At 40.2% G+C, this 8901-nt stretch overlaps 1 long non-coding RNA gene across 1 annotated transcript in view; it reads right to left on the bottom strand.

The window, feature by feature from the left end:
* Positions 1-3602: 3602 nt before the first annotated feature.
* The window catches only part of LOC112470931, a 14366-nt gene continuing 9067 nt past the window's right edge, over positions 3603-8901 (bottom strand). The window contains exon 3 of the long non-coding RNA XR_003043084.1: positions 3603-3719. This is a non-coding gene — a long non-coding RNA (uncharacterized LOC112470931). The remainder of the gene's footprint in view (positions 3720-8901) is intronic.

Raw genomic sequence — 8901 nt, 5'->3', positions numbered from 1 at the left:
TCATTGATGGCTTTTTATGTCATAAATCCTCAATTATCACCATTGTTTAAAGATCATGGAATTCTGATGTATTATGTACCATAAATTACCAAATTCTCTATTGATGGACGTTAAGATTTTCAAATCCTTGTTATGAGTAATGCTAAGAAGGAAATATAGTACTTATATCTTTGTGAATTTATCTATTTATCCTATATGGATTACTGCTCTACTTTTGATCTCTTTTGAAGTCTAATAAAGATAGGAGCTCCAGGCAAGTGACACAGGGAGCTCTGTCCCATCCATCTCATTGCACTCTCCGCAGTCATGTTCCCATCCTTCAGGCATGAAGTTCTTGCTTCTGGCTTTTGCAGTTCTCTTGTTCCTGGCTTCAGTAACCTTACATAACTTGGAGTCATCCTTATTGAGAAGAGAGTGATAGAGGAAAGGGGAGACTGAAACGAAAGTATTAGATATATCTATTTTTTAAAGAAAAGGAAACTTTTAAATGGACAGCTATAGGAGAGGGGTTAAAAACAACCATTTAAAGTGTCTGGAAATTTACCTAAGGGTATACAGCAAATCAAGAAGCATTCATTCAAGAAAATCTACTAAATCTCAGTAAGATTATGGAAGTCTGTGGCATTAGGGCCAAAACAATTCATATGTTGAAGTCCTAACTCTCAATGTGATTGTATTTGGAAACGAGACCTCTAAGGAAGTAATTAAGGTAAAGTGAGGTCATAAGTATAGGTCCCTAAGCTGATGGGATTCATTTTCTCATAAGAAGAGACATCAGAGGGCCATGGTCCTTATTCTATTACAAGACTTGTTTAGAATTGCTTCTACAATATCAAAGCAACAGAATTCGCTGGGGACAGGCTGTTATGAGCTGAGATGTGTCCCCCCACAAAATTCATATGTGGCCATATTTGGAGATAGGGTCTTTAAAAAGGCAATTAAGTTAAAATGGGGCCATTTGGGAAGGCCCTAATCCAATATGACTGCTGTCCTTAGAAAAAGAGGAAATTGGGCCACAGACACATACAGAGGGAAGATAATATGAAGACACAAAGAGAAGACAGCCATCAACAAGTCAAGGAAAGAGGTCTGGAACAGATTCTTCCTTCATGGCCCTTCAGAAGAAACCAATCCTATAGACACTTGATCTCAAACTGTGAGAAAATAAATTTCTACATTTAAGGAAAAAAAAAGGAAGAGACACCAGAGAGCTCACTCACTGTCTATGCATGCACACGAAATAAAGAAGGGCATGTGAAGACATAGTGAGAAGGCAGTCATCTACAAGCCAGGAAGAGAACAAACTCTAAACAGAGACCAACCATGCCGGCACCTTGATCTCGGACTACTAGCCTCCAGAACTGTGAGAAAATTAATTTCTGTTTTTAAAAAAGAAAGAGAGAGCTTCCAAGGTGGGGAACACATTGAGATTCACGGAGTGATATGCTTGGAGAGGGCGTGGAAACTCTACATACTTTTTCTCCTTGCCTGTGTATCTCTTTCATGTAGCTGTTCCTGGGTTGTATCCTTTTATAATAAAGTGATAATCTAGTAAGTAAAATGTTTCTGAGTTCTATGAACCACTCTAGCAAATTAATTGAACCAGAGGAGGTCATTGTGGAAACCCTTGCTGTACACTCAGTTGAACAGAAGCACAGGTGACAACCTAGACTTGTGTTTGGTGTCTGATGGGGGTGTGGAGGGGCAATCTTGTAGAACTGAGTCCTTAAACTCAGTGGGATCCGATACTATCTCTAGGTAGATAGTGTCAGAATTGAGTTGATTGCTTGGTGATGCTGGTAGACACACATTCAGTGTCAGAATCAGGATTTGCTAGAATTTTCCTAGCTGATGAACATATGTGGTTTTAAAAGAAAAAGCATGAAAGAATGAGGAATGGGGAATGAGGAACCTTTGACTCCTGGGTGGCCAGATGGTCAGCCATGATATTAATGTAGGGAGGAGGCAAGAGAATTAAAAATGTTACTCAAGCCACATTCAGAGACTGCAATATACTGATCAGCCCTGCAGCCAGGCCAGGAGGAAACCTGCAGAACAAAGGAAGATTACTAACAAACCATTTCCCCACAGCTGTGAAGGGGAAACAGAAACTAAGAGTCATTCCCTATGGCTAAAACCATGGGGAACTTATGAATTAAAGGCTGGGAACTGCCAGCAGGCCTTTCACTCTACAGAATCTTACCTTTTCACACTATACACTCTTCCCCTTCCTCACTATATGTCCATATCAAAGGAAATGGATTAACAAAGTCTTTTAAACTATAACTCACAGGTTCTAAAGAATGATTTATAACTGAATTCTCCTAATACTCAGGGTCCCTTTCAGTGTCTTGACTCTGTCTCTCTCACTGTCCTCGTCTCTCCCTATTGTTGCAGAAAAATCCCAAAACCAGTCCAGCAAAAAACCAAGCAGTAACTTGGAGAGAAAGAGAACTCAGTTTTATTACACGCAGTCCCAGAGGAGCTAGTGCTCTAAGATCTGGGCAGTGTGCTCAGTGGCAACATTCCTTATATACAAGGATTTTACACAAGCTGATTGGTCAGTTTGAACTCGAACCGTTGTGAACTGTTGCCCAAGCCCACACAGTGTAGAAAAGAACCTGGAGTGTTGGTCGGAACAAACTCTCTGTGCCATAATCCTATGTGGAACGTAGACTAGGGATTATAGCAAAACCCTATTACTCCCTCCCAACAGAGACTTACCAGGACTTCGGACTAGCAATTTTCCAATAGAGGGGCACTTGCTGCCTTGCTACTGGACATTACTAATTGATGCTACCACTAGGACTGAAGGACATAAAGCGATCTTAAAATCATAATGTCTAGGACGATGTCAGAGAAACACTCAAATGGCAGTGTTCAGAAGAGTTCCAAAGTAAAATGGAAATGGTTTATACAGATTCATGCTGCCTGGGGAATGCAAGGAGATACAAGCAGGAAGCCTCTTTGCCTCTAGTTCTGATTCTGGAGCTGTGTGAGGAGCCGCTAGATTCTAGCATCACTTGGACAGTGCCTAACGAAGAGCCCTCCACTGACCAAGAAGAGCTGCTTGGCTTGTGGACAGCAGTTCCAAGGTGAGACAACAATATCCCATTTGGAAATCCTCCATTCTCAGGGAAGAACATATAAATAATCAGTTCAGGGGGCTGAACTGCATGCTGTTTTCCTCACAGTTATGGAAGAATTGAACAATGCAAAAGCCCCCATGTTTGAGTCTTTACTGACTCATGGGCAATGGCCAATGGCCACTCCAGGGAGGAGAGGGAGGCTGGTGGAAGGTTTAATCGACCATGCCTATGTTATGAAGCCTCCGTAGAAACCTAAAAGAATGAGGTTCAAAGAGCTTTTGCGTTAGAGAGTGGTGCACCCAGAGAAAGCATAGAAGCTCTGTGTCCTTTCCCACATAACTTGCTCTATGCATCTCTTTTATCTGGCTGTTCCTGAGTTATATCTTTTAATAATAAATCAGTAATCCAGTAAGTGAAAACTTAAAATGAGAGAGAGCAGATGAAAAAGCGAAAGAGATAAAATGTTAACCATAGATGAAAGCGGGAAGATAATAAGAAAGTGTTCCTTGTATATTTGTATTTCACAATTTATTGTAGGCTTTAAATAATTCCCGAATAAAAAGATTTTTCAATGGGTTGGAGAAAGTGGGACGGCTCAAATGAATGATGAGATCCAATGGATTCTGCATGCTAAACAGAAACAAGAAAAAAAGTGTCATTATTGCTTAACAAGTGAGATTAAAAGGCAATTAATTTGTGGGAGAAAGCACACCAAAAAAACCCACAAAATCTTTGGTTCTATATTTATAGATTTATCAAGGGTTTGAAGGGGATTAAAGGCATTTTAGGATTATAATTTATGATATTCAATTGAAGAAATTATAGAATCTGAAAGATATTTGCCAATTTGAGCAACTTCTAAAGTCTGGGGTCATTTTCTTACCAAATCCTGGATCTTTCTGATCAGGAAAAAGTGTTGCTAAAGCTGCTTTACTCAGCTGGCCCACATCAGGACTTACCAAATAATTCTCTTCAATTATAGGCACCTCTTTGGATAAAAGATTTAGGAAAACTAGCACTTGGACACAAAGAAAGAACCTGGACTGTAAACAGATTCGAATGCATTCAATGCAAAAAAAAATTCCTTGAGATGAATGTGGAGATGACAAATTCCTATCCTCCAGAAACCTTAAACTAAGAGAAAAATGCAAATATTTGGGAATGAGAGTATTCATATTGAAACTCAAACAAAAAGTAATTTTCCTATAGAAATACTTTCTCTTTTTCTAATAATCAAAGTACACATAATCTTTCCCCAAACTCAGGTATTATATACAAACATATAAACAGATGTTTCTTTTTCAAAGATTATACCATACTAGATGTATATATTATAGTCTATTTTTCTATTTTATGATAATTTTTAATTACATAGTGTTCTATTATATTCTATAGTTTATCATGTTCATGTTTTATCATTATTCATGTTGCTTTTGATATTTTGCTATTATAAGCAATGTTGAGATAAACTTCTTTATGTACTTGTTCAATTATTTCCAATAGACAAAAGTCCAAGGAACAGAGTTTCTGAATCAAAAGGCAGTCATTTTTTTTTAAGTGTTTAAAATGTTTGGGTTTTTTAATAAATTTATTTATTTATTTTAATTAGTTTCAAGTATACAGTACATTGGTTAGACATCTATATAGTTTATAAAATGATCCCCCTGATTGCGCTTTCTCTCCTCTGGCTCTACACACAGCCATTACATTACTGCTGACTGGATTCCCTACGCTGTGCTCCCCACCCCCATGACCATCTATCAACTGCTAATTTGTACATCTTTAACCCTTCACCCCATTCTCCCAGCCTCCCAACCATCCCCTCCCCTGTCTGTTACCAAATTGTCCACTATATTTGTGAGTCTGTTTTTAATTAGTTTGTTCTTTTTATTCCTTAGATTCTGCATATAAGTGAAATCATATGGTATTTATCTCTGACTTATTTCACTCAGCATAATAACCTCTAGTAGGCATTTTTAAGACTCCTGATGTGTATTGTCAAATCGCTCTCCAAAAGCAAAACTATACCAATTAACACCCCCAGCAACTGTTTTCCTACACCCTCACCAAGACTGGCTGGAAAGATGGGGTGCTATGAATCTATGTTGTCTTCGTTATGCCTTTCTTCCTCCTAACAGCCTAGAATACAGGTGCTCAATAATCAATCCAGGCTTCAGTCTAGTAGACATTCTGATCTAATCTAACTAATACGGGTGGCAGAGAACTCCTCCTCTGATTCACTGCCAAGTATCCTGTGTCATGTGGATCCTATAAAGGCAGCAGCTTCGAGCACATTTCACAGAGTCCCCTGTCTCCACTAACCCACCACCTGCACCCCAGGCTATGCCTTCAGCCATGAAGCTCCTGCTCCTGGTCTTTGCAGCCCTGGGATTTCTGGTGACCCCAGGTAAACTGGATGGAGAAGGGGAAAGTAGAGCTATGGGCCAGAAACACTAGCAGATCTGGTCACTGTGGTGACAGACAAGTCAGGTTGGAAGTCGGCAGGGCTCACCCCCACTGAATTCCAGCTTAAGGTAGGGATCTTCCCACATCTACCACTGGCCTTGTACCCTATACACAACCACCACCTTAAACAACCATATACAAGAAGCAGTTCCAAAAATTTTTTTTCTGTTCTAAAATGAAAGTCAGCCTCAACCTGGTCCAAAATATTTTTCCGTCATTTTACACGAACTCCCTACATCTTAGTCTTTAAGATGCTGAGAAGGCATCTCTCTTCACCATTTTCATCCTTTGAGATTAGCACCAAGTTAGTGCTCAGAGGCGAGCATGAGCCTGGGAGGAAGTGACTTAGGAGTCAGTGTTTCATCCCCATGCCCAACATAGGGCTGGCAGACAGGGTGATGAGACCTCTTAGAAGGCAAGTTCACACGAGATGGCAAATAAGGTATTTAGCTCTACAGTGGAGGAGAGAATGAAGAACCAGAGAGAGAAAGAAATCAGAGTAGCAAGCAGTGGGTGTGAAGAAAGCCCGAGAAGGAAGGATGCTCAGATGTCTCCAGTGCTGTGAGCTGATGGCAGACACAGAGCCGAGATAAAGCCCCCAGATTTAACCAGAAGATGGCGTCTGGTGCTGGGCAGTGCCTGAATGAAAAAATACCCTGTAGGTAGCAACTATTAGTTAATAATACTTTGGGGGGATGATGTGACAATTTTTTTTGCCTGTGTTCACTGATATCTACAGCTTTAAATTCTCTGAGAACGAATGAAGCAGTAACACCATAAAAGGGGAGGCTGTGGAGAGAATAATAGCCTCAATTCTCCCTTTTGAGTGTTCATGCAATGAAGACCTGGCTCCCCATCCTATTTTTACTCAAACATTCTGCAGTACCAACTACAGCAAAATTACAGGCCTTCACTAGAGCTGCAAAGATACAGATACTGGCAAAGAGAAAGCGGTCCTCAGAGTTCCCAGAGGCTGTCATTTAAGGGAGATAGTATCTGTGCTTCATTATCCTTCTCAAGTCTCATTTGCCAGCATCACTAGCATATATCTCAAAATAAAAAGCCAAATGTTCCCACCTGGCCCTGACCATTTGGCAGTCCCTTTTGCTGCTTCTAACCTTGACTTCTCTGGTCTTTTCCCCTCCCTTGCAGCCAGTGGGGGCAGGACAAGCTGTAGGCTTAAGGTCCCCGGACACTGCAAACTGCACTGTGGCTCTTTTGAAAGATCTATATTCATGTGTGACAGATACAAACAATGCTGTGTCAAGAACTATGTAATACCAGAGCCCATCATGCCACCACCTGTCCATAAATCTAAGGACCCATGCGGAAAAACTACAAAAAGACAAAAGAAGACAGTAACACCTATAACACCAAAACCACTATCATCTCCAAAGATTCAGCGCACTATTGCCTCCCCATAAATTGTTGCGGCTTCCTTCTTCTGGGATTTCAACTTAAGACCAAGCTCTTGTTTTCTACATCAGTCTGTCATTCATTTAAAAAATAATTTGGAGTTCGTATCTGTCCTACAGGAGTTAATGCCATGTGGTTCCATCCATGGGTTATGTGTCAGTTTAGGTCCTCCAAGAACCATGCCAAGATAGAATTAGACCTGAAAAAATTTACTGAGGAGAAACCCCATGATGGACGAAGGTGAGAGGGAGCAGGAGGAGGAGAGAGAGCCTTCAGACTGCAATGCTGGTCTTATACTTGTATAATGAGAGAGGGATAGAAGGAGGGCTGGATAGATGGAGCCTGAGACTACAGACCTAAGGAAGTCTCAGCCATGAGACTGGGGATGGGGGGCGGCCAAAGCAAGAATTGCCCCTCAGAGGAACCCTACCACAGAAGCAATGATGTACAGGCTCTACATCCCACTGGCTTTAGTCACTGGCTTGGAGCAACCCCTGGAGAACATGGCCTTGGGATGAATGCTGCTATAGACCTGGAGGTATGGCAGCTGGAGGCTGTCCACCAATTACATCCTGGCAGTAGGTTCTCTCTTTTTATAATTTATTTTAATTAGTTTCAAGTATACAGTACATTGGTTAGACATCTATATAGTTCATAAAACAATCCCCCCAATTGCTCCCTTTGTCCCCTGACCCTCTACCTTGCCAACGTATTAATGCTAACTGTATTCCCTATGCCGTGCTCCCCATCCCTGTGACCATCCATCAGCTACTAATTTGTACTTCTTTAACCCTTCACCCCATTCTCCCAGCCCTCCAAACCTCCTCTCCTCTGTCTGTCACCAAATTGCCTACTGTATTTGTGAGTCTGTTTTTTATTAGTTTGTTCTTTTTGTTCCTTAGATTCTGCATATAAGTGAAATCATATAGTGTTTATCTTTCTCTGTCTGACTTAAATATCTTCTAGGTCTATCAAAGCAATATCTTTTTCCATCCTCTTCCTTTTAATCTGTGTGTTTTTTAATCTAAAGTGAGCCTGTTGTAGGCAGCATATGTAGGGGTCTTGTTTTGTTATCCTTTCAGCCACTCTATCGTTTGGTTGGAGCACTTAATTCTTTTCCATTTGAGGTGCTTATTGATAGGAATGTAGTTGTTACTATTCTTTATTCTTGTTTTTGATACATGTTTTTTTCTTCTTAAAGAAGCCCCTCCAACATTTCCCGTAATACTGGCTTGGTGGTGAAGCTCTTTATCTGTCCTTCAACTCTAAATGATAGCTTTGCTGGATAAAGTATTCTTAGCTGTAGATCTTGGGTCTTCATCACATTGAATATTTTGTGCCAAGCCCTTCTCTCCTGCATAGTTTCTTTTGAGAAGTCAGTTGCCAATCTTACAGGTGTTCCCTTATAGGAAACTATCTACTTTTCTCTTTCTGCTTTTAATATTCTTTCTTTGTATTTAACCTTTGGCATTTTAATTATGATGTGTCTTGGTGTGGGCCTCTTTGGATCCCTGGTTTTGGGGATTCTCTGAGCTTCCTGGGGGTTTATGTCCATTTCTTTGACCAGGTGGGAAGATTTTTCCATCATTATTTCTTCAAACGGCTGTTCGACATCTTGATTTTCTTCAGGTACGCCAATCAGACAGATATTTAGACCTTTAATAGTGTCCCATATGCTCCTTAAATTATTTTTATAGCCTTGGCATCTTTTTTCTTGCCATTCTGATTGAGTGTCCTTAGCTTTCCCGTCCTCTAGATAGGTCATTTAATCCTTTTCTTTATTCACTTTGTTTATTCCTTTGATTATTGCATTTAATATACTTCTCATCTCACATAATGTGTTCTTCATTTCAGACTGGTTCCCTTTTATAATTTCCACTTCCATTTTTATGTTTTTTATCTCTTTGTTAAAGTTTTTACTGAATTCATC

Source organism: Pteropus alecto, unplaced genomic scaffold (assembly GCF_000325575.1).
Source record: "Pteropus alecto unplaced genomic scaffold, ASM32557v1 scaffold45, whole genome shotgun sequence".
Classification (NCBI taxonomy): Eukaryota; Metazoa; Chordata; class Mammalia; order Chiroptera; family Pteropodidae; genus Pteropus; species Pteropus alecto.
This window is presented reverse-complemented; position numbering and strand designations above follow the sequence as displayed.